This window comes from Anopheles merus, chromosome 3R (assembly GCF_017562075.2).
Source record: "Anopheles merus strain MAF chromosome 3R, AmerM5.1, whole genome shotgun sequence".
Lineage (NCBI taxonomy): Eukaryota > Metazoa > Arthropoda > Insecta > Diptera > Culicidae > Anopheles > Anopheles merus.
In genome coordinates, this window is record NC_054084.1 from 42,423,705 (window position 1) to 42,447,570 (window position 23,866).

Sequence of the window (23,866 nt, forward strand, 5' to 3'; positions counted from 1 at the left end):
CGTGAAGTTTTTCCTTTGTAAATAAAAGACGGAATCGCGTAGCAGCTGGACAGTGGGTGAACTGTGTGGTCTTGCCAAGTGACAGGTAAATTTAACAAAAGTCAATCAAGCCAATTGTCAAACTTAAAATTGTTGAAATGGTTGAAATTGTAATTGGGAGTGCATAGCAGCGGAAAAATATGAGAGAGCCCCTTAAAATATACGAATATATTGCTGCAAATACTACAATGACTGCATGGCATCGTATAAAATCATAATAAGTTGCGAATGATCCAAACATTTGTGCTACTGCAACAAAACTGCAGTAAATGCTTCTACTAGTGTCCGCTAGATAACTCTGCTAGGCTACAATGCCCAGTAGACAATTTTTAAAACGACAGGTACACGCGGCGTGCTCGCTTTAGTAATCTTCATCAAAACGTACAGTGCACGCTCGGAAATCCGCCCTTAATTGGGTGCGAACTATCGTATGATGTTTTGATGTGTGTTTTAACACATAAATATTTTGTTCGGTTCATGGTGACACAAATTGTGTTAAATACAATAGAACGTCGATTATCCGGAGATGGATTAACCAGTGGGCGGCTAGGGCATGCGCATAAATTTGACTGGCGTTCAATTGTGGGGAATATTTCCATCGATAGTCAAGTTGGTAAACCATATTTTAGTACAGCTATCTAGTATCTAGTGATATTTTTGAACTTCATTTTTGTTCATGAACAGATGTTAAACATGTAGTTTTTGATTAAAACAATATTGTTGTTGCGACGATCGTAAACAAAAAGAGTAGAACTGTCACCGCAGCTGACAGCCAAACATTCAGCACTTGCAATCGAGAGAGATTCCACGATCTCACCTACAGAGGGCACTGTAACGGGTTCGGGTACAGGGAAGGCGAATGACCTTAGGATTAGGAATCGGGTTCCTCGCCATCGCGATTGCGACAGTAGCGTAACGACAGCGAGCGAGAATAGTTAAAAACTTTTTAAAGGTGTACAAAAACCGCGACAGAATAAAATTTCCACCCAAAACGAAACTCGGCGATTAAACATTTTTGACTCCTATGAGAAAATAATTCCTATATCGTCACGCGACTAGTTCTGGAGCTAACAATTATACTAGTGTTTAATCAATCGATTCAAAGGGAGTTGTAAGTAAAACCAGTGAATTTTATATTTTAATATGCAAATGACATTATTTGGACCATTATTATTGGTAATCGATTAACCGGCAACCTTCCGGTCCTGATCTACATCAGCCAATATTCAGTAGCGAACCCATGGTATAACATCACCGACAAACAGACGTGACACTGGCGTTACAAAAGTGTCCCACATGAAAGTACTGTCATTCACCAGTGAGGCGAACACTTCTGTCAAAGTAAACTCTGTTCACTGCTGCTTCGATGTAAACAACTTTTCTAAATACAAATGGCAAAGGAAGTGTGAGGCAACATTTTGTGAGAATTATTGGACAAAACACCCAGGAAAATCATTTTATAAGTTTCCAAATCAATGCAAAAGATGTGAGAAGTACATAAAACAATACGCATTGGAATTTGCGAAGAAAAACAAAAAGGGGGTTTAGCAGTTTCTTCTCTATGTCAGTGTAGTAAGCAAATCATTATAGAGATGGCGCTAGTGTTTAACGTATTTTCATTTGAAATAAGGAGACAACTTTTGAAGCTCATTTTGTTCGAAGTGTCACGTCGGTTTGTCGGTGATAACATTGCTTCTAAACGATTAACGTTTGTACCGTGTTGTGTTTTGCACTTTTACTTTTATTAAAACACTTATAACGTACATAATAAATAAAACATAAACGGAACAACCAATACACTTTAAAATATAATAGTACGGTGGCCGCGCACCAGCCGCACCGAGCGCCCCTGCCGAGGGCTCCTGCTCGATCGGCTCGCTAACACACTCTAACTGTGCGCTCGGCACACACTAAGCCTTGCGCTGCTTAGTGTGTGCGACAGTGTGTGTGACACACTGTCGTCCTCCTGGACGTTGACCGGTGGCAGCGCAACTGCCACGGCAAGTCCAGGGGTCGGCACGGCTGCCCACAACATCTCCCCCTTTTAATACCGAAGGGCTCGAACCGACGCGGGGGTATTCCACTAAGGGAATACCGGCGTGGTGAACCCTTCCGACCGATGCTGCCAAGATGTGGGGACCCCGATGTTGGTGCGCTGAGCAGCGCTGGCTGCTGCTCTCGGGCCACACCGCGATGGCGATGACGCGGCGGTGATGCTGCTGCTGTGCCGCTCCCTGGGACGGCGGCGATGGTGTGACGGCGATGATGATGACGATGATGATAACTATGATGATGATGATGATGCGATGATGAAGGTGCCGCGATGATGAAGGTGCCGCGATGATGATGATGCCGCGATGATGATGACGATGATGATGATGATCCTCGCCCCAGGGCAGCAGCGATGTATTTTTTTCTGATGACGGGCGGCAGAGATGAAAATACTCGGGCGGCATTGTTCCTCGCCCTCCTACGATGCGTTGGCTCATCGCCCTTCTTTTATGCTGTGGCTGCAGTCGCAGCGCAATTTGGTGACGCCCGTTCGACTGCAGCCGGGACGGCATGCTACCTCGTTCCCTCTGGACACTGTGGCTGTAGCCGAGGCGCAATTGGCGACGCCTGTTCAACTACAGCCAGGGTGAAAGCGTTCGCGCCGATGTGTGCTGCTGTGTTGCAGCCGATGCAACTTGTGCGTTGCCGATCCTTGTTGTGCTGCCGAGGCGGAATGGTACGTCGCCATGGTGAGAGGCAGGGCTCGAGCCGCGGCGGAATTGCTGCCTCGCCGATGATGTGCTGAGCTCGAGCCGGGGCGGTATTGCTCGTCGCCGATGGATCCTTGCACTGCTGCTGCTGCAGCTGGGCGGAATGCGTCCTCGCCCGATGAATCTGGGGGCTGCAGCATGGGCGGATGCGACGCCCATCCGAAGATCCAGCAGCAAGGCGGAAAGCTGCCTCGCCTGTGGTGCTGCTGGCGTTGCTGGGGCTGCAGCCCGACGACCTTCCTTGTCGCCGAGAGTGTGTGTTCGGCTGCCCCTATGGTCGCCAATGATGGGACGGCAGCCGGGGGCCTCGGTGTTGGCGGCGGTGGCGGCGGCCCGATGTTCCGCGGTATCCCAAAGGCACAGGGAACCGTGCCATCGCGATGGCCGCTGCAATGATGCAGCAAAAGCGAGATGGGCTCGATCGCGATGGCTTCCGCGGGTTCGTTGTAGGATCCCCCCCTACGCGAGGAGGATCCCATCCTCGTCGCCACTGTTGTGAACTGCTCTTTGCACTTATTATTTTGTTCACACATATTAAAACATTACATAATAAATAATAATAAAAACGTAAAACACTTTAAAACGTACAATTGCGGTGGCCGCGCACCAGCCGCACCGAGCGCCCCTGCCGAGAGCTCCTGCTCGATCGGCTCGCAAACACACTCTAACTGTGCGCTCGGCACACACTAAGCCTTGCGCTGCTTAGTGTGTGCGACAGTGTGTGTGACACACTGTCGTCCTCCTGGACGTTGACCGGTGGCAGCGCAACTGCCACGGCAAGTCCAGGGGTCGGCACGGCTGCCCACAACATACCGCGACAAAATTTATGTGAGATTTTCTTTTAACATTGCTTCTAGACGACCAACTTTTGTACCGTGACAAATTTTCTGCGAGCTCTTTGTTCTAAAACAACATCTCAGTTTTAGAACAAAATCAGCGGCAACCGTGAATTTTGGAGGTTTGGGAATTTTTCACAGAAAGGCAAGGCTCGCGTTTCGCGACAATACGATCGAAGTAAGCCATACATTCGTGCTGTTACGGTTTGACAGATAGAAAGTGTCGCAAAACATTGTCGTGGAAGATTTTTTGGGTCGTCTAGAAGTGATGTAACCCCAAATAATCAAGATACCGAAAACGCCCCCAATTTTCTGTACTAAAAATCCAGTTGCATCGAACAAAGCCAAAAATCTGTCAGTTTGGTGGGTTAAACTACACATCTGCAGAAGCGGCCACATTAATGTTTGTTGAAGTCAGTTTTTTTATGCACGAGTAATTCATTTGCTCATCATGTATCATCCCAAAATGAGTTAAATTGTGCAAAGGAAGCAATAAAATTTGTGAGTTTAAGTTCTGAAGAACTTCGGCAATATTATTAGTCTAAAATATGCACTGACCAGTGAAATGAAAGAATCAATTTGGTAGCAAACAAACACACACAAACATATATTACTGGAAGGCCAAACGAGGTGAAATATACAGCGAAATGAACTATTTGACAGGACAGGGACAGCAACCAGCTGATGTGTAATGTAAACAAATAACTTGTACAAAATCGAAACTTATTATTTATTATTCAGAAAGAACGGCTTCGGCCGTATTGCTAAAATCGCAACTAAATCCATTAAAAAAACTTCAATATCAAGTACAGGCGGTCCCCGAGATACACGGTACCTCTTATACGCAGATTCAGAGATACGCGGTTTTCTAAATTTGACAGTTCTTTGACCAAATTGTACTGATTTGATTGATTGATGATTACTGAATTGTACTGTACTATTGTAAAATGCCAAATAATTTCTGTTTTGATCGGATGTTAAAAACTATTTGAAAAGGTTTGAAACTGTTATTTCATTCAGAATCATATCAAATAGTTGATTAAGTGGCTAAAACCACCCCCTAGTTGCAAATTTACACAAAAATTAGTGATATTTTGGCTAGAAATCACGAGATTCGAGACAACTTTTGAAGCTTATTTTGTTCGAAGTGTCACGTCGGTTTGTCGGTGGTTTAATCGCCTTCGTTGCACAATTCAACACATTTTAAGGTGAAACATGTTGAGTAAATGAATAAACCGTGCATAAAAAAATGTAATTCTACAACTTTGACCGAATAATTCCCTTTTATTAGTATTTTACAAACGTAATGGCGTCGGTGAAGAAAGAAACATCTTTCAAACGTAAACAAAAAGTTTACTATGCTCTTGCTTTCAGAAATCCAATGGTAGCGCCACACGATTCAATCGTAGCGGCATACGATTCTACCACAGTGGAACGCGATTCAACCATGGGTACACGAGGTGAAATATACAGCGAAATGAACTATTTGACAGGTGAAATATCTGTCAGATAACGCATCACAGCAACCAGCTGATGTGCAATTTAAACAAATAACGTGTACAAACTGTATCGCAACTAAATTCTTTAAATAACTTCAATATCAAGTAATTCGTCAATTTTTAGTCAACAATTGATCATTTTTTCCAATTAGAAAATGTTCTGTTTAAGAAGATATTCTTTTTAAATTCATTTAAAAAGCGGATGTTGTATCTCCCCCAACCCTTTAGCGGTATCTGTCAGATATTTCAATTGTCAAATAGTTCATTTCGCTGTATATTTCACCTCGTGTAGCCGCGCGGTAACGTATGTTCATTTGAAGTAAGGAGACAACTTTTGAAGCTCATTTTGTTCGAAGTGTCACGTCGGTTTGTCGGTGGTTTTAGCACGAATGTATGGCTTACTTCGATCGTAATGTCGCGAAACACAAGCGTTGCGTTTCTGTGAAAAAATTCACAAACCCGCGACCATCACAGTTGGCCATACACAGTTGGTCCAAAACTGAGCCGTTTTTTAAAACAAAGAGCTCTCAGAAAATTTGTCACGGTACAAAACTTGGTCGTCTAGAAGCAGTGTTATACAAGGTTACCGGGGCCGAGGAAACCAAGATCTATTAAGGAGAACAGGTCGATGCAAAGCCCGTTGCTAGGTTGCCATTTCCAGCTCGCTTTTGACAGTTTCATGAAAAAGTGTTTACAAACAAACGGCTAATAGTTAACGCGCAAAAGTGAACGAATTTACTATTAGGAAGGTTCTATTGGTTAAATTTCTTGCGGTCAATCACTTCTGGACAATAAAGGAGAAGTAATTGCAGTCTACTCTGTATTCAGAAACATTGATAACCTTTTTCATTGTTTGCCATTCCGTGACCACAAACCACTACCGTTTGCAACGGTCCTGCTGGAAAAACGAAATGTTTAACATGTTCAACTGGGTTAAAGAAGTCCTTTTTACTTTCAATTGAACACTGAGAGTAAAATGAAACATCGAATCGACACACACTGGTACAATATGCATACCGTCATTTACTTATAACCCGGCTACGAATGATAAATGAGATCCTTGGATTGTATCAGTCTTGTAATATTCTAATCGGATTCTAATTCTTCAAATATTCTAGCAGGCATTGAATGTAAAATGCTGAACAAAACTCTCATTCACTCCATAGCAACGTTCATCGCTAAACATAAACAATGTTCACTTTAACTGTCAAAATTTTTCCATGGCTTTCTGTCAATTTACTCTAAGCGCTTCGACCTGTTCTCTTTCTTGGACCTTGGAGGAAACCTTGGGTTGTGTATTTTAGACCTGATTTTAAAGAAAAAAAGAAGGTTGCCCGGGTGATCAAAAACCAGTGCGCCATTGTCACGCGAGACGTTGTCCCTCTACGTCTACTTGAACGGTTATTCAGCACGACGCTGCAGAAAAATGCTTTCTGGGAAATATGCCGTTTGACAGCGGGAGTCGTCTTGGCAAACGATGTCAAAACTCGTCACTTGGGTATTTTTCCATCTTTCGCGGAGTTCGTTCGATTTTCCTGGCTGAAAATCTTTGCTTTTTACCTTGCATATTTGCGTATCAGGTAATTAAAACTGTGTTCAAACGGTGCACCACGGTGAGCTGCGTGCGAAAACCATCGAGTACGGTGGAGGAAGTGTTTGGAAAGTGTCCAAAAAGGCAGTTTAAAATGTGACCCCTTGTATAGAGCACGAAGAAAAAAAATCGCTATGGTGGACGGCTCTCGAAGTATTTTTTTGCTCTACGTAGCTCGGATTCATCGTCTCCCTCTCACCTATCTCGCTTGCTGCACGCTGCCTGTCCGCTTACGTACAATACAGTACGGCAGAGGTTGTCTCTTTTCGTCAACTGGTGGGCTGGCGCACACTCTATCATTTGCTGCTGCTGTTGCTGTTGCTGGTAATGTTAGCTGTCTCTTTTCGTCATTTGCGGACCAACGGTTCGTACGCTCTTTGTGAGGGAATGGCGATGACGACGACGGAACCGTCGTTCCGATTGTGTGATCCGCTTTCGCCCTCCTTCACTTGGGACGGTGTTCGCGTCTACCACCTCCATCCCCGCCTAGCCTCCTGGGTTCGTCCCATCGGTCTACGCGGTTGCAGCAGCAGCAGCAGCAGCAAAGAGCAGGCGGTGGCAATTACGTCCTCGTCTCGGCCGTCTCGGGTGCGAGAGTCAACCGATTGTCCGTAGTGTGTAGCGCAGCCACAGATGATCATGACGATGATGCTGATGATGATGGTTGTGTAGTACACACGTAGTCGGAAAGCAGCAAGAGCAACAACGGGTGACCACCCCACGCCACACAGCCAAGCGAAGAGTGGATACCACCGTGCGTGTGTGTTACGCTACGGGGAGCGAAGGGTGGCAATTTTGTGTGAATGTTCGTCATCATCGTCGTCCGTAGTGTGTGCATTGGTGAATTTTTGTGTAAATAGCACTTGTACCAAAGGAACGTTGTGCGTGTGTGCATTGGTGAAACACATATATTTCTTCTAGTGATTTCTGTATGCTAATGGTCTGTGCCGGAATCCCAACGGTTCGTTATGCTGAAGGAAAGATGAGACGACAATCGGCTTTTCCGAATTTCATTCGCAACCCATACTGATGGAGTACACGTACGGTAGAAGGAAATGAAAATCGATAGAAATGGATGCAACAACTTGAAGCATTACCAACCCGACGGCATGTCAGGCAGCTGCTGGTGCACTACTTCGTTCAAAAATTGTGAATCTAAAATGCTCAAATAATCCAGATGTGTGGAAATGTGGAAATCCTGTTCTTCCCAATCTGCAAACGGCTATCAAAAATCAATTTAAAATCTTGCCCAAGCACACAAAGATGCGGTGCGCAGAGAAGGGGAAGCAAAAAATGGCCCACTCTGTATGAGTGTTAGTATGCGCGCGCCTGTGTGTGTGTGTGTGTGTTTGATTCGGACCCTCGACGGTTAATCAATACACCTCTCCCTTGTATGCACCGTTACATCGACCGAGATACAACCAACACACAACAAAAGACGGTCCCATGCAAAAAGGGTTGCATTCTGGAAAGATTCAGCATCGATCCGATTCCACCTGCCGCAAGGGGGATGAGGAGGACAGGGGAAGAGGGGGGGGGGGGGGGTTGGTATGCCAGAGCGAAAAGCGTGTGAGCGCCAATAGGAGCAGAGTGGCGAAGCAAACGATCTCAATAATGCAGCATTAAATGTCCATTGCATTTACACAGCGCACAGACACAAACACACAAACAGTCGTTGGTTAGTTCGTCGTTTTGTGTGATGTGTTTGAACAGATGAAGAATGAATTCGCGTATTTTGGGAATGTTTTCTGATCAGTATTTCCTTAACATTTCCCAATTCAATTCAACTCGCACACAAACACACCCCTGCACAAACAATGGGCATGAAATGGGGGAAAGGAATTGTACCATGTACGAGGGTGTGTGTAGATGTGTGTGTGTGCGCAAAATATAGCAGCGCATAAAACCCTTCCCGTCCCATCACGACACACACTGGGTGGCGGGTGTACGACGGATATTATGATATCGTGATGTAACCAATACCATCGCGCAAGTGTTGTATTGCTGTGTTTTGTTTTCCCTACAAACGAACAACGGCTTCTTGCCAGTGTCTTACTCCTACGAGTTTCGTCTTCTTTTTCATCCATCTTCTGTACAGTATCCCTCCCCCCCACCCCGGAAAGCAGCCTTTCACTTCCCACTTGATGCAGGTTTTATGCTCTGTGTGCATAGTATGTACATTCCTTGTTTGTTCTCTCTATTCTTGTTTGGACGAACGTTGTCGCACACAGACCAACACATAGATGGCCTTTTAAAAGAAATTTGTGAACACGATAAAAATGGGTAAAACATACAATGCAGTAGTGTGTTGTTTAAAACAAAAATAGAAAACGATTCAAGCATAAGCATACTAACTTTATGCAAACATAATTGAAATCAAAAATGGACGTATACAATCGCACAACAATCATTGTTCGTTGTTCATGTAGTGGTGGTGGTTCATACGCGTACGCAATACACACACACACACTCTCACATACACTTGAGCATGTGTTAGTAGTGTGTCGTGCTTCTATTTCTTCGTGGTTGCCCTTTTCTAGGTACTCGAGCGCATGTGAGAGCGAGAGAGCACGAGCGAGAGAGAAAATGCGAAAGAGCGACCCGCATTGAACATATGAGCGCGTGCGTACGTGCGTATGTGTGTGTAAAGTCGTGTGTACGCGAGTGTGTGTGTGAATAGTATGCGTAAAATATTACAAATTGGAATTAGCGTAAGAGTGTAAAAAAGTCGAAGAAAAAAAAGCTTTAAATACCTTACCGTTGAATTGTGTCTAAATATTTTTAAACATTTTGTCAACTAAGTGTGCTATAGGCACTTTAAATTCCACTTTATTGAAAGAGAATGTTGAGTAGTTCTGCGCTAAACAAAGAATTTGGGCATATTTGTTGTACGGTGTGCGTGTGTGTTTCCCCTGGTGCAGGTTGAACGCAGGGAAAACAAGGGAAAAGGGAGCTTGGCCTTCTCTCTGTGGACAACATACAACCAACCAGCTCACTAGCGCTCAACATGTCAGCAACACCACAGCGCGCGTACACATTCACGCATACAGACGTGGCAAACGGAGTATCGAGAGCAGAGCGACATAGAGGGAGAGAGCGCGAAATAGAGAAGAAAAAAGAAACGAAAACGTAGTACCTGTTTGTACCGTTCTGCTTTTTCCGTGCCGTGTGCCGTGCGCCTTCCAAGCAGCAGTTATGGCTGCTATTCGTCGTGAGCTGCACGGTTGAGATTGTTGTACACCTTCGTGGCTTTAAATGTCAACTGTGATTGACTGAATTGTTTGAAAGTAAGCATTCCAAGAGCATCAGCGAAAACAATGGTGGCGCTGCATTTGCGAGAGGTCGTACCATTTGCGTGTGGTTTAAGCCTCCTCCTCCCTTCAATGGTTGCGAAACAAAGCTTAAGAACGTTGCGTTCCTGGAAAAAGACCGTCATCAGTGCGTCAGACGGAAGGCACGAAAGGGTTGTGTTGATGATTGTGTAGAGTGGGCGGTGGGCGCTTGGAATTGGAAGTTTTTCTTTGCCCCACCCCCTCCCATGAAGATTGTTTTGCGTGCTGAAGAATAATTACAAACGGAATGGGCAAACGGCGTGCGAACGTTGCTCTAGCCGTGTGATGACCTTTTTATGTGTTGTTGATTTGTAGTCCCCGAGTGCACCCAGCAGCCTATGGAAGAAACCGAGTGCTAAGGGTACAAGAAGAAATAGTGCGTACATTTGTGGTACTTGCCTCTGTGTTAGTGTATGTGTGTTTGTGTTGGTTAATATGTTTGCTTGCATTGTTTGGCATAAAACAGTCACCTTTTTGTGTTGCAGCACGAGAATTGAACGAAAAGTAACCCCTCCCCCCCCTCTCCGCTCCGCTCCACCACCTCACGGAGTAGGAGTCAGTGTTGTAAAGAAGAAGATGAGAAAGAGGTTGCATACACAGGTTTTTGTGCGTACGTGGCATCATCAGTGTACAACATCGCAGCCTGCTTGCGGGAACTTCTCACCGGGGAGGAAGGCAGAATAAATCGTTTGAAATTAGCAGAGCTTTAAGTACTAGACATACTTCTTTATATAATTTACGTAAAACCTACGATAACTCGATTTTAGCTAATCGTATCACACTATACTACGCTGAAAATGCTGCGCCGAAACATACACACGCACAAACACACGATGGCTGCTTTATCTGTCGTTGCTCTTGAAGTCACCTGGAAGAAGAAACGTCACAAGCAGCTGTTATAACGTCATTCTAACGAAAAAGGAAAAAACAAATTAATATGTCAACAGAGACCTAATGATAGTCTCGGTTACGGTTGGGTTTCCATTAGTGTGGGATTAACTGAACCATCGCCCGATCGCAAACCTTGCAAACAATAGTGAGTGCAAAAACTTCCTCCTACCTGTAACGTACTTTCCCGGTGCCCTTTGCGCCTTCGCTCGTCCCAAGGTTAGTGGTTGGGAAAAAGGAACACAAATTGGTCAGCGCACTCAAAGTAGGCGGCACATCCGCCACACCGATGAGTTTTCCTTGCTTCATTAACGGCTCAAGCATCTTTCCTCCAAACCTGGACAGCAGACAAGCAGAAAAAGTTACCAAAGCTACAAAAGCAACATTTGTTGGCAAAGCTTGCCGAAGGGAAAGTGAAAACACAAAAATTGGAAAATTGGAAGATGACCGTAAAACAGTGTGTGCGTTGTTGTGTGTGTGTGTACTTGGCAGTAAAGGTGGTGTTTTGTGTGAGTGTGCGTTTTTTTGGGCGAGCAATGTGTGTTGTGTTGTGCTTGTGGGTTTGTTGGTTGTTATTTTACTTCAAATGAACCGACAGCAAGCGACCGGAGCTTTTGCCGTTTCACCTTCGTTCCCTGGGCGTGATGGAAAGTGAAAATGAAATCCGTCTAAATACATTCCCTCCCCCCTCTCCATCGCATTCAAAACGTCATCGAACTCTTGTCAATGTTGAGCTGGGTTTAAGTTGGAGAAGGGGAGAAACGCACATTACCCGGGTACTACCAAAACTCATCGCCTTTTGGTGTGCACTGGGAATTGCGGGGTGGAGGAGTGTTGGTTGGGTTGGTTTTTGCATTTTCGATCACTAATATTGCAACGTGTCTTGTTTCGCACGTAACAATAGCTAACAGGGTGCGGTGTAAAACCTATCTTTCACCCCGAACAACTGGGAAGAAGAGAACAACACCGACCAACTACAACAAAAAAAAAAAAAAACTTCCAAATCGTGGGTGGCAACAAAATTTGGATGTGCAAATGAAATGAAGTGTAAAACTTATGCCACATGGTGTTTGGAAACAAGGATTAGAGCTCTGCAGGCTGTTGTAACCAAAGCCAACCCGAAAGTTGACTGAATAATAAGCACGATTTCGTAATGTCACCTTCTAATCCTCGTCTACTGCGACAGGAGTGTTAGAGTGTATTATTCACACATTCCCCAAAAAGAGATATAACATTTACTTAAGGAATTTACTGCGGAACAGCAGGATACTTGTCGAAATATGGGGAAGTTGTGGAAAAGATCATAAACCAACTGAACAGTGAATCATCCATAGAACGGAGATAATCTTAAATGTTTCTTTAGAGCATTATATGTTCCAGTAGTTTTGCTTATCGTATGGAAGAAATGCCTTTTTTCAAGTCTAAACAACTTTTTAGGCGAATTTGGATTAAATCGAATTGATTTTTCATAGTCTTTACAAAAAGAACATGGTTATTAGCATGAATTGAGCTGATTTAGCTGCTGCATATAACGATTCATTTCACGCAGTATGAAATTATGTTTTTCTGTAACAATCCATAATTCCATTATGAAGTAAAAAGTCCCACAAAAACCTCACCTACTTTCGGGTTGGTAGAATAAATAAACACTTGCCATAAAGGAAACTGTTGCATAATATTTGCAAACTGTTTCTCATGTACGTGACAAACTCCGCTAAAATGGCAATCCTGTCCCCGCCACAGCAGGGCGAATAATGCATACCATTGCGATAGAATTACCAATGAATGGGAGAAATGAAGCAAATCTTGGGTGAGAAGTGCCTGCTGTTTCTGTTGGTACGCTTCCATCCACTCCTGGGGCCAGAACACAAAGAAACAACTTTTGTACCAACTCCAGCAAACGTTCTGCGATCGCTCCGTCTAGCATTAGCACATAAAATGCATCCTTCTCCATCTCAGACGCTCTCGTGTCAGCATGTGAAAAAACTGGAACTGCGCGAGAGCAGCGTGGATCGATCGAACCGGCAATGTCGAAAGGGCAATGTGGTTTTATGCTCAGCTTCATCCGTCAGGGGCTCCAGCGTACCAGCAGTTGGGGATTTGGATGATACATTGTATGCACCTCCGGGACCTGTAGACCATTCGGAAGATGACTACATCATGGCAAGTGGATGTGTGTGTGTAGACGTCAAGCTGAATTTTACCGAGCTTGGGGTTTCTTCTCTCTGTTTGCAGCTTTTACTGTTGCTGCTACCCTTTTCTAACTTTACTTATGTCTTCTAAGCTTATGTAGCTTTGCTCATTGACTATCGGTTACTGATGTTTGCGGGTTTTAGGCGCCCCAAGAGCTTCTTCTCTTTATTGCATCTTAACTTTGACTTTTCTTTTTAGCGTTAAAATGTGCTGAGACAAACAAACGCTCAATACGAGTGGAGATTCAACTTGTTATTTTCCAAGAAAGAGGAACTTCCCAGAAGCAGGATAATTATTTCCCCTTTGGTAGATGTGTATTACGCATTGACCGTGTCACAGTTTATTGATAAAGCTCGGTTTATCAAAACATTTCGTACAAATCATCAAAAATCAAACGCTGATAAGCACACTATCAACAGCCTTGACATTTGCGATACATGGATGGAATCGGTTGAATTTGCAGTCGCGCGCGATAGCCAGCTCGCTCTATATCGTGTCATTCGGCTCACTGAATTACAACTGGTTTTGCAGATTCTGGGAATTCCAGATATTGTGCCGTGCGTTGTAAACACATTAGCGTGGGTTGTTAGCTTTTTTCTTCTCCCTTTCGTCCATCTAACATCCGCCGTTTTCGATGGTCCATCATCGAATGGAAAATTACCACGCCGGGCCTGTCAAGTTGATAACGCGAGCGCAACAATCTATACTGAGGTGCGAAATGTTTGTTTTAGCCCTCGATGGGGGCAAAGAGAGGGGAGAAAAAACACTCACACACGAAAAAAACGAGTCACAACTCACACACCCATATGTAGCCAACGTTGGGGTTGCAGTGTGGGCGTGTTTGAATGTGCATTTGATGTCGCTTAGCTTGAAAACCTTCACCAACCACAGGGGTATGATGTTGCTGCGGCGGCTAGTCTGGTCGCTATTGGTACGCGCCAGTGACAGAAGCTTAAACGCAATCGATTCCGTAACCCAGCACCGTCGCGGTCGCGTCTGATTGACGTTTAGTTTGAATGGCGCAAATTCGTCGAGACCACTATTAGCGTGGGTTAGTCACGTACCACAAAAAAAAAAAACAGTCACGCACACGCAATAACAATGATTATTCACAGCATCGTTGTATGCATGTGTATGTCTGTGGCGTCTGGACAAGAGAGAAACACCCAGTCCACTCCACTCTAGTTGGCAATTCCCTAAAGTTGGATACCATTTGATGCGGTCAGAATCGAAACATCTTCTACTTCCAAGTGGCGACCGAGTTGCATTCATTTGCTCGAATGCAATTGTGCCGCCAGAGGCCTTCCCTTTCAACCAGTTCCTCTTTTCCTTCCCATTTTTTGGAATGATCGGGAAGCACAAGATTGACGGCGAGACACAGTACCCGTAGACAAACATCACACACATCGTCAACGGCCCCTTTGTGTGTGTGTTAATATTCAGTGTGCGCTCCAACGCGCGGTCTGTGGCCGTGTGTGTTTGTGTGTGCTCTGTCCGATGCGTCTGCATTGCGCGCGGCGCACGTTAGCGCACATACAAATTCCGCGTTACTTAATTTTGAGACGCAATTTTTGCGCAATCGCGCGCACCCAGACCTCGCCAACAAAATCTACCTACCTACCTCCATCCCCCTTGCTCACCATTTGTCCTTAGTCGGTGGGAGGAATTATCGCAACTGTAGTCAACTTTACGTCTGCGCTCCCTGACCTCTTAGAAGTCGGCTGTAGAGCTACTTACTTGGTTCGAGTGTGGTTCGTTAAGGTTTTTACTGATCCGATAAGTCTTATCGGATCGCAGAGAATGAGGAGGGAGCATATATTGGATGGACGACTACGAGGTATTTGCCAGACAGCCGGAATTTTGGAAAACATCACAAGAACAGATGTAACATGGGATGCAATTGTTTGTTTCGTTGCATTTATGGACTGATAATGCTTTAGGGCCTCAAGTTTTTTCTTATTTCCATTTAGATCAGACACGTCAAACATACGGCCCGTGAACTCTTTGAATCCGGCCCGCGAAGAACTTTGGCAGTTATTTGAACGAAACTGAAGTAGATTGTAGATTACGAGACAGGAAAAATGGGTGTATTAATTTTTATCCACCGAGAAAGAAGATTTCAACATTTAGTCTTAATAGTTCGATTAACGAAGTGAGCAGTAAGTTACTGCTGGTTGTTTAGGGAAGGTATCCTCGAAGATGGCATGTAGCATGTGTTTTAGTTCTTGTTTGCTGGCGGCTCTTCAAAGTCGGAATCATATTTGCCCATATTTTCGCCTATTTTCTGACTTTGAGGCTTTCTGAAAAATTCGGAAACTATGTATACTACTCGGAATATCACTTTCTTCACTTAATTGATGAGGGTACTCTTTAGCTAGGCTTCTAAAAAAATCATGCCGATTTCTTTAAAAATCTTAAAAATCCAAGCACTTCAAAAAGGCGTGATCTGTATGAGGCATACTAGAAGTTGGCAGTCTCTTTTCCTTAAAAAAGGCAACATTGTTTGCGAATATTTGCCGGTATAGTGCTAAAATGATGAGTTATCGTTTTTAGTCATTAGTTGCTGATGGAGAAAACAAAAACTTGGAATAAATACTTAAAACATCTAAGTGATATATTTTGGTATTAAAGGGTTGAATTTTATCACCACATAATCTCCGACCCCCCCCCCCCCCCCCGCTCTCACCTACCCAACATCGCTCAATTGCGGCCAGCGAGAATATTTTGAACTGTAATCCGGCCGGCGACCCAAAACGAGTTTGACATCACTGATTAAGATGATCATAATGTTCACTTGATCGATCAACTTCGAAGTGTAAACAACATTCACCGGAATGGCGCGCCACGCTGTTCAGTAGTGCGTCTTATGCCCCTATTGCCGGATCCGGAAGCTGGTATATCTTATCGATGTGTTTTGTGGTATGCTTTATGGCATTCCAAACAAAACCGGATGTTTGCTATTTTACGGTGAATGGATGTGTGTTGTTTTTAATTTATATTTGTAGCAAGATCGCTATGACTTCCATGTATAAATGCAATACAATTTTGAGTGGAGGATCGTGAAGAACTTTCGATTTTTCGTTCCACCCTATCGAACACGTCGACCGATCGCCTAGACATGTGTTGTATGTTTTTTTTCCTATCCTATCTCTCTCTCTCTCTCTCTCTCTCTCTCACACACTCTCTCTTTTTCTCTCATCCCTCTCCGTATGATTATGAATTTCGGTTCGAGCTCTCTCCGCGGTGTACCGCGATCGGGGTTTAAGGTCGGTACAAATCTTCCTTCAAAAACAGCTGCGAGTTGCCTCTCTAAAGACGCACATTTTTTTTTTGTTGGTCGAACTCTCCCTTTAACATCATAAGTCGCGCCTGGGTTTTTAATGTATAAACAATGGCTCGCCAATCTGCGTGCTGGTAGTAGTAGTAGTAGTAGTGTACAACCAAAAATAGTACACCGTTGTTGGGGCCAGCAGTGGCGTCGGTGCTTTAGGAGGATTTTGTGGAGGGCTTTTTCGGTGTGCCGTTCGTACGTTTGTGTTTTTTTTTTTGGTTTTGCTTCGACAGGGAGAGTCACTCAACCAAAATACGCACGAGCCGGGGCAGTGTGGTGAAGGTGAAAATGCGGTAACAACGGGAGCCACACTTTCGACAATCAATTTTAAACTGAAGTTATGAACCAAGTGGAAAGATGAGCCAGCCCTATGGTTGCTTGCTTCAGTTACAAGGGTGGCAACCTGAGTCCGAAACCGGACGCGAACATTCAGCAAAGCAAAGGAGAAGTTAGTGGCATACACACACACACATACCCGCTTTCAGACTGCTATGAATCTGGTAGTGGATGTGCACCGAAGCATCTGCTGTCGTTTGATCTATGTCGTTTGTAAACATGGAGCAGCGATAAACTTCCAATGGACCTATATGGTGGCTTTGTGTAGGGAAAGAATGGTCAACATATGTGTACACACAGAGTCTACAAAAACAGTTCAGTCGAAATGCTATATGGAAGCATGATGTGTGCAATGATTGCCAGAAGAGTACAAAGTTTGATAACGGTTCAACTAACGAATGCATACACGACATACATACCTCCTTATCTTTTAGGGTTAAAACGGAGAATAACCTTCATACAACTATTCCGGTGCAAAACATAAATGGGAGGACAACTTACTGAAGACAACATTATTTCCTCCTTTCGTTCTGTAGCATTCTATTTTTTTTTTTTTGCTATGAAATGCAACAGGGTCGGATCTAAAACTTTGCTGCGTTGGACGGTTAGCACTATTACCTCCTGGAGCACGCCATTCACTTTTGCGCCTACCCGTTCTATTGCGCGACGCGTGTGTGCAATAGAAACGCTCGTGCAGAACGAATGGCGTTTTTTTGTTGTTGCGCATCGAATCAAAGTGCCGCTGCGCAAAATTTACTTTCTTTGCGTGAAGTGATTCGAATATACTGTTCAAAATGTAGAAATATAGTGTGCTGTGGGGAAAAAAACTCACAAAAATTGGGCGACCAAAAATGCTAATTTTTATTTTATGCATTATTGGATGTGTGTGAGATCAATCGATTCGAGTAACATCAACCTGAGGTTAGTTTAATCTGTATGTTTGCTGTCCTTTGTCCAGAAAAGCATTTAAAGGTTTTGATAAATGCTAACCATCTTTTATTTTGCTTTTGCCGTATCCCATTCACCTTTTGAGCGCGCGAGCGAACGCTTCAAAACTCATTTAAGGGTATTTTGGTGGAAATTTGCTGTAGAGCGCGTGCGTTTTCTGGTGTTTGGTTTCGCTCGACACTCAGTAGGTGGAATGTTTTTTTCAATGTCATGTCGCGTGGGGTGGGCAGGTTTTCGGTTCGAGCACCATTACGTGCAAAGTTGAGTCGTTTCTTGATTGCGACAGAGAACCGCAGAAACCACCCCCCTCCTACCTAACCGGTGGCAAATGTTGATGGTGGGACAGATGAATGGATGGTGGTAAACAAAGTTTTATCCTTGAACGACACCGTTGAGCGGTTGGCAAAATGAGTTGGATCGTTCGTTTATTGATTATAAATCAATCGCGTGGCTTTGTTTGCTTGGTGCTTGCCAAACCGAAAATCGTGCGAAGAGGAGAAAACACTCTGCGTTGGGTAAGGTAAAGGATTGTGTGAATATCGGAAGAGGATCGGAAACCAGAAACATCTACCCCTAAAAAAGATCGCAAACTATATCTTGTGTGTGCGTAATCTTTCATGTGTGCGTTGCTCGATGAGATTTGGTAAAGATAAGATGTCGTCTGGTATCTAGATTTTTGAAACATGCTGCTCCAAAGATAAGGTGTACACTGTAGCGAAAAGTTATGGAACATTCCGCCTGTCTGTCAGAGTGCTCGTACGAATGTTTCATCGCTCTCGTTGTCAAATCTCTCACATCCCAACAAGCGTTAGCAATGTTCCAGAACAAACACACACACGCGCACTCGCATAGCACACAGTGTGTGTAGTGGGACAGACAGGATGGCAATAGACAGTGCAATTATTACATTATGCACCGAATGAGGGACAGAGAGCGCAAGAACGGAGGCAAATCCATTGCGCATCCTGTAAAGAGTTGCACACACAGACACACACAAGAGAAAAGAAGGAGCACGTTACGGCATTGGATGGGGTTTTCGGTTGTAAAAGTTGCAATAGAGTGTGTCTCGTTGTTTGGGTGCATTCTCAGCGGGGTCTGTACATTAATGTGGCCGCGAGAGCGAGAGAGCGAGAGAGAGAGAGTGCCAACCAACGCAGAGTAGTGATGGCCAGTGGTAGCTCGATTTGTTCGATTTGCGAGTGTATTTTGTTGTTGTTTTTCCGTGTGTCCATATCTGCTCGGGGGGTTGTTGTGTGTGGCGAGAGTGCGCTTCGCCAAACGGCTGCCGTGTCGTAAGCACTGACGTGGACGACGTGGATGACGGTTCGAACGGTGTGCTGCAGTTCATTTGTTTTTGTCTTGCCCGCTCTCTGCACTCTGTAGTGTATGTAGGTTAGGTTGGATGTGGGTTGCCATAGCAAAACCAGCAGGACACTGCACTGGCCAATGACAACACAGCTACTGGGATTGGATGCGAAATGAAGAATATTGGCTGGGTAGGAACGATGGCATGCAAAATGATGGTACCCGTTGCTGCTGGCACACAATGCAGTTTTGTAATGTCATTCTGCCATTGCACAACTCGGATCCGGTGCGCTCTGGGTGGGAGGGTGAGTGCAGCGACGAGAAAACGAGCAGCAAAAGAGACACTTACCGTGACAGAAGAGTTGTTTTCGGCTTTTGAGGAGGGACAACTGGAGGTAATTCACTCGCGAATCGAGGAGAGAGGAGCAGTTTTAAATTGTACGTTTATGTGCATTCTGAACAAACGGCCACGCTTGTCGCTTGCTGTTTGACCATTACATTCAGTGGAGGATACATTTGGGGCGAATTACTGACGGACCGGATATTTGTGACCGTCGGAATGTGTGGTGGTTTTGATGGCAGGAAGCAATTATTAAATCCTGTTGCTGCACTTAATTAAGTTACAATTCCAAGTTACCTAGTTCGTTTTTGTTTGGTAATTTTCGTTGCGTAAGTTTCACCTGGTGCAGGAAATTAGAGGGTGTTTTTTTTTTGGTAATTAGTGACGAGCTTACATGACCTTCTGTGGGGCGGCCCTGTCTTTCGGTCGTTAGGTAAATGTAACGTTTCATACATGGTGGGTTGCGGGTGGGGAAAGTCCGTTGGGAGTGTTCTATTATATGTTGAACAATTTTTGTGTTGTGGGTAAATACTAGTCACCAGAGAAGAAAAGCCTTTATCGTGGACACAGGAAGTTAGATCAGTACCTCCAAATAAACTACCGAGCAATATTCCCAGATTTTTGCCGTGTGTGCGTCAAAAAGAGGGTAATTTGCAGTAGTAAAATAGGCAAAAAATAAATCAATACCTGTTCCAGTGAAATTGATTTTTCCATTCGAATTTGATTCTCGTTCAAATTCAGATAGTCAATACCACAGAGATTTTACACAGCGCAACAATAACAACAACACTCATCCGCACGCATCAACCACACATTGCCGGAAGTGCGCAATTGCCATCTGCGCATCCGAGCAGCGTGTGTAGAGTAGTATTTTGCTACGTTTCCCTTCTTTCCCGCAGTTTACTACTTCACAGTCGCACACAAACAAGTGCGCGCGGTACCGTGTACGCAAACTCGCCCCGTTTCGCAAATCTTTGACAATTTTGCCCCTCATCTCCCCTTCTGCCCTTCTCCTGCTGCTGCCCATAATCGAGCAGCTGATTTTGACAGACGCCTGTGTCTCAGTGCAGTTCAAGGAAGGGGTATGGAGGGAGGGAGGGGGGTATCACGGTGGAGCCCCTGTTTTCTTTTGCCGCTTGTCGCTTCTGGTGGCCGTTTCACTTTTGCGTTGCTCCACTTTCTCTCCGTGTGAGGTGTTGTTGTTGTCGATGCATGAGGCAACCTCTATTCCCCTGTTTTCCTCCCTCATCCATTGCCTTTAGGAAGGCTAGTGTGAGTTACAGTGGTAGGGGAGGAGTGAATGGGAAGCCGGAGAGAGGTATTCCTTTTTTCGGATACGGAGCAACCTTGCGCTGCGTGAATGGGGGCAACGAAGGGAAGCAACAAGGTAACAATTAGACAGCACCGGGAGACACGTTTGACAGTTTTGAGCTGTTGCTGGTGCTTTGCACAACGGAGCAGCAGGCGGTGATGCTGTTGTTAGGGGAAACATAGAGCTGATCAGACCGAGGGGTTTTCTTAAGAAGCAAGACGATGGTGGTTTATGGAAATACTGTTCCCGCAGAAGCAGTCTCTTTGCTTTTTCGATACGAGCCGTTGGAGAAGCGTCGTTTAGAAAATTCGTCACGAAGGTTACTGAAACGAGGCTAAGAAGTAGAGTGTCAATGGTGAGCAGGAGCTTTGCATTATTTTACTTTTCATAAAAGAGAAAGAGCCGGGAGGTGGTGGGAGTTTTGCAGTTTCATAAGTTCAAGGGCGGGCATCTGACGGTGTACAGACGGTGTCGGATCTCTTCTGGTCTATGTCGGACCGCCTGTTCGTGTGTGTGTGGTGTTGTGTTGTCGTGATCGCAAACGTGTTGGGGTAAGCTTAAGAATGGTTGTTTAACCGTTCGACATGGAGGTCACTCTGCAAACGGTCCGACGGTGGTGGTGGTGGTGGCAAAGAAGCGCTTCCGTGGCAAAGGTCATAAGAGCCTTGTTAAAGTTGGTTCGCTTTTTACAAAAAAAAAAAAAAAAAAAACAAAAACGCGATTCGCACAAGAAAACCGGCTGCTAGCTGAGGACCTATGCCGGCTGAGATCGAAATGTTTCGATCGGCTAATGCACCCGCCGTAAAGCAATAACACCCCTAGTACCCAGGCAATAAGAGACGGCCTCATGGAGTTGCACGGCCGGTTTGCAATGGTGTCAGTGCGTTGGGATCCACAAGCCCATACACACATACGAGCAAATATACAAAAAAGTAACACGAATCAGAGCTAATGCACAAACCACCCTACTCGTGTGGCGGATTTTGCGGTCACGCATGGCCGAGAGACAGGCTATGTTGATGTTGATGATGATGCGAAAAGCTATTTTAGCCCACGGATCGGTTCAGCGCTTGGGCTAGCGATTGGGGCAGACAGTAGTTTCCCGATGGTGTGTGCGCGGCGGTCATTGAACAAATCTCCGGTCCGGTTTTGTCAAGGCAGGCACTACTCTCCAAGGCGAATGAGGTGATTGTACCGATGGTTATGCATGCGGCATCGAATTCCAGCCGTTCAAGACCTATGGAGAAGGATTGCCGGCGCTAAATGCGTAAATACTACAAACGGAACACAATTTTCTAACAGTTACTAAAAGTTACCCAAGAACTGGCACCAATGTGAATCTCCTCTTGCGTGGTGCCGCAGCACAGCAAACCCGCGAAGATTGAGGTCCAGTTGCTCCTCAAAATTAACATGGATACTAACTGTGCTACAGCGGTTCCCCAACGCCAACGGTTTCCCCAGCAACGGACTGACCATGTGCAATTCCGCCGGTAAAACTGTGGTGAGAGAGAAAGAGAGAGAACAAACAGCTCTGGTGTAGTGCCAGTTATACTATACGCCAAGGCCAACCATACATCCCCATACCATACCCGCTGCAACAAAGATCCATAATTATGCGTTTTTCTTGTCGTGGCCGCAATTCCTACTTTTGCCTACTGAGATAAAACGAATAGCGCTCGTTCTCCGTAGTGGTGGTGGTGTGTTGGTTTTCGTATGTATGTTTTAACCCACCATCCCTCGGGGCGACGGACGGATCAGCTGCGTCTAAACGGAGCCAGATGCAACCACTACACCATCAACAGAGATCGTACCTTGAAATGGGAGAGTTCAGTGAGCAAAACGGAGGGAAACTTCTGCCTCTCAGTATCCGGTTGATGTTTCCATTTCCAATGTAGTGTGTCACCGATACAGCAGCATTGCAGAAATCGTCGAATATTCTCTACATCAAAAAACTTTTGAGGAATTTAATTCTCAAATCTGTTTTGTTAGCTTAACTAAGCTTGTTTATTGCGTTCAATGCCCGCATTCTATCTCAGGCCTTTTATGGCAGTCGAAATAACGACCAAACCTCCCTCTTGCTCCAATCGAACTGTTGTCCGTTATGTGTGTGAGTGTGTGTTAAGCGGCTCTTAGCTGCTATCCCCTGCACATGCCAACGAACACCCTCTGGCGTAAAGTGTAAAAGTGAAGGTGTACAACGGCACTACCGCAATGTGTACTAAAGGGCATATCGTCGTAGATCATTTGCGGATTGCTTCCTGTTGTTGGTATGAGGCTGACACACACAAGTACACACACGCCCGTCACATTGTATTGGGAAAGGACAGGTCTAGCTGTAAAATGGTACACCCTTTATGTTCAGAACTTCCTTCTCCGCACTCGCAGTTGTCAAGCAGTGGCGAACCAGAGGGAGAGGGACATGACATGAGTCACGCACCTACCTTACATTATGATGGAGAATAACGTTTTTCGGAGGGCGAAACAACGTGGCACTTTAAACTGCCGGATATTGTTTCGTGATAAGTGAAAGCTGCTGCACGCGGATTTCTTTGCTTAGAACAATCAATATTGTCGTCTCTAGTGCTGTTGTAGTGCTATCGAATCATTAACCTTGGTCCCATTTGATGGTTAGCGGTTTGAAAAGAAGGTTTCAGCACTTGATTTAATGGGTACTAGTGGACCTAGATTTGATTACTGTTTTTTTTAATTATTTGCCTTAATTTGTAAATCAAACAACATTGAATCAAGTGCAATAGAAAACGTTTTTTGAATCGTCATGAAATATACCTTGAGAGGTCCAGAAGCTTCGAAGGTGAACAGTACCAACTTGATCAAAGACACGTCAATCATTTCAGTCACTATCACAACACAAATATGCCCAGCCATTTCGACGCGCTCTGACTGTCTCTCTCTCTCCCCTTCGTTGTGCAAACATCAATGCAGCCAACACAACATCAATTTCCTCCGTTCTGCTGCAATCGTGCAATAGTTGCCCTCGTCGAATACAAAGTCGAAAATGCTCGTCCCAACCTGACACAATGGCGATAAGACAAGAAAACCTACACGTGTTTGTTGTATGCGTGTGGTGTGTTATTATAAGAATGAACCACCGGCGTGTATATTGAGAGGAAAACTTCGAAACTAATATGCTGTG

At 44.8% G+C, this 23,866-nt stretch overlaps 1 protein-coding gene across 5 annotated transcripts in view; it reads left to right on the top strand.

Moving 5' to 3' along the window:
- The first annotated feature begins 6,625 nt into the window (after positions 1-6,625).
- The window catches only part of LOC121597343 (myb-like protein Q), a 28,505-nt gene continuing 11,264 nt past the window's right edge, over positions 6,626-23,866 (top strand). Inside the window, exon 1 of one of the 5 annotated variants that reach the window (XM_041923043.1) lies at positions 6,626-6,716. The gene's annotated coding sequence lies outside the window, so the exon portion shown is untranslated. Of the gene's footprint in view, positions 6,717-9,590; positions 10,015-20,833; positions 21,068-23,866 lie in introns of those variants that run through there. The other 4 variants (XM_041923046.1, XM_041923042.1, XM_041923045.1 and 1 more) reach the window with 4 other exon arrangements.